We start from the raw sequence: 2,105 nt of genomic DNA on the forward strand, positions 1-2,105 counted from the left end.
GTTACAAGAGGACCAACACAGGCATGCAGAGTTCCTTGTACAATGCATCATTTTTGGGAGCCCCTATAGAAAGATAAAACAATATTATTTGTCAATTTTACTAGCAACTCATTATTGGACTACACAGTAAAACAATATTATTTTACAAGGAAGCATAAACTACTATCAATGATTATCAACATAGAAGAATTGGAATTCAAAGAGGAAATAAATCGAACCTGGATGAGCAACGCCGCTGAAGTTATTTCCCACAAGGCGTGCCATAAGTATTTGAGAATTCCTGGAATAGTTAATCAGATCCAACTGACAAAACCCACAATAATCAGAATACACCAAAGTAATAAGTGAACAAATGCAAATATCAACTCTAGATCCCCAAATATGTTCAACTGTTCTTCCTCTTCTACAACAAATCTCCCCAAAAACACTAACTTATTACCCCCTCTAAAAAAAAATTGGGCACAAACACCTGCTATATGTATATTAAAACCCCTTTTACAGTAAAACACGAGACCATACAAACTGAAGAAACGTAAAAAGCATAACATTAACCCCTATTTAGATCCCAAAATGGAGATTCTATATATCAACACAAATCAACTAGCTCACAAAGGGGAAACCAAAAACATTTCCAAAAAAATCTCACAAATTGTACTAAAAAACATGGAAACCAATTATAGATCGAAAAAATTAGATGCAACTCAAAGTAAAACAAAACTCTAGCAGCTAAAAAAAAATCACATATCCATAGAGAAAAACTACTCTCCATATAAAAAAATTCACCGTATAGCTTTCTCATCTATATCTGCAGACTATATTACAAGAATGTATTAAATTGTTACTCCACCAGCTACAAAAACATATATCCGTTTACTAATTAACCATTCATCGATTCTGATGAAAACTGAAACTTAAAACATCATAAATTGAACGGTAAAAAAAAGTACAAAACTCGTTTATAGCCGCTTTACCGCCGGAAAAAGTCTATCGGAGTTCTTCAGGTTGTGAAATGGAGAAAAAGCAATTGGAAATTTGTGAAATTGAAAGCAATATTGAGAACCCTAGTGCCGCAGTTTTTCAGGTTGAGGGAAATTGAAAGCAATATTCCTTTTGGGTAGCCTAGCTGTATTATTTTGTTTTATGATTTTTTTTTTTGGGTAACTGAAATTGGAGGGAATAAAACATGTTGGAGCGAATACAATATTTTAGTGTTAAAAAAATTGGAAGGAATATCATATTTTGATGTAAATTTTATAAAGCTATAAGACAATATTTATAAAGTATTTTCTTAAAATAATAAAAATAGCTATATCCTAAAAGTTTAACCAAATTTATAAAAGGTGTTGCTAAATATATAATGATATGACAACACTTATAAAGTGTAGCCTATAGAATTAAAGAACATGCTTTATAAGAATTGTTAAAAAAATTGTGGCTTAAAACTAAACTTTAAGGCTACAGTTTAAAAGCGTGCCCAAAATTATTTTAGGCAACACTTGTTGTTCAGATTTAGTGTGGCCTTAGGCCAAAAATATTGTACTGATATGTGATAAAGGTTATACAGTTGGATAAACCAAGAGAGTCCAAAAATCATGGGAGCCCTTACGAAATTAGAAGTTTACTTGAATGGTATGATTTATCAGAGTTATAAATACATTGGTCTTCCTAAATACAACTCACACACTTCCACTGAGACTAAAAGGAAGAACGCAATCAAATTGAGGGAATTCATAGTTGAGAGAGTTCTGACTGAAGATCAAAGTGAATCTAGTACAAAAGACCAGATTGAAGAACCTATTTCATAGGATTATGCTTTACAATTCTTGAGTCAAGTTCATTGTACTGTTTCATTGAGTTTTAATTTACTGCTTTCTTAGATTAGTTCTTGATACAAGTTGGGGGCAACTTGAAGTTTAGGTTCAACAGTCAAGGATGGTTGTTGATATTTTAGGAATTAGAGTTAGTTTCTTGAATTGCTATCATTGTAATCTAAACTACTACTGAGGCTCATTGTGTTAATGAAATTTGGGTTAAATCCTTTAGGAATGTATGCCATGATTTTTTACCCAGAGTTAACACCACTATAGGATTGTAGGGTATTCATA

At 31.9% G+C, this 2,105-nt stretch overlaps 1 non-coding gene across 1 annotated transcript; it reads right to left on the reverse strand.

Annotated features, from left to right (window-relative positions):
- LOC107842580 lies at positions 1 to 1,219 on the reverse strand. Its single transcript, XR_007044684.1, has 3 exons — positions 972 to 1,219; positions 219 to 303; positions 1 to 63 (listed from the first exon to the last, which is right to left on the reverse strand). It is a non-coding gene; the product is annotated as an uncharacterized LOC107842580 (transcript).
- Between the last annotated feature and the right edge of the window lie 886 nt (positions 1,220 to 2,105).

The sequence above is a fragment of the Capsicum annuum genome, chromosome 9, assembly GCF_002878395.1.
Source record: "Capsicum annuum cultivar UCD-10X-F1 chromosome 9, UCD10Xv1.1, whole genome shotgun sequence".
NCBI classification, from domain to species: domain Eukaryota; kingdom Viridiplantae; phylum Streptophyta; class Magnoliopsida; order Solanales; family Solanaceae; genus Capsicum; species Capsicum annuum.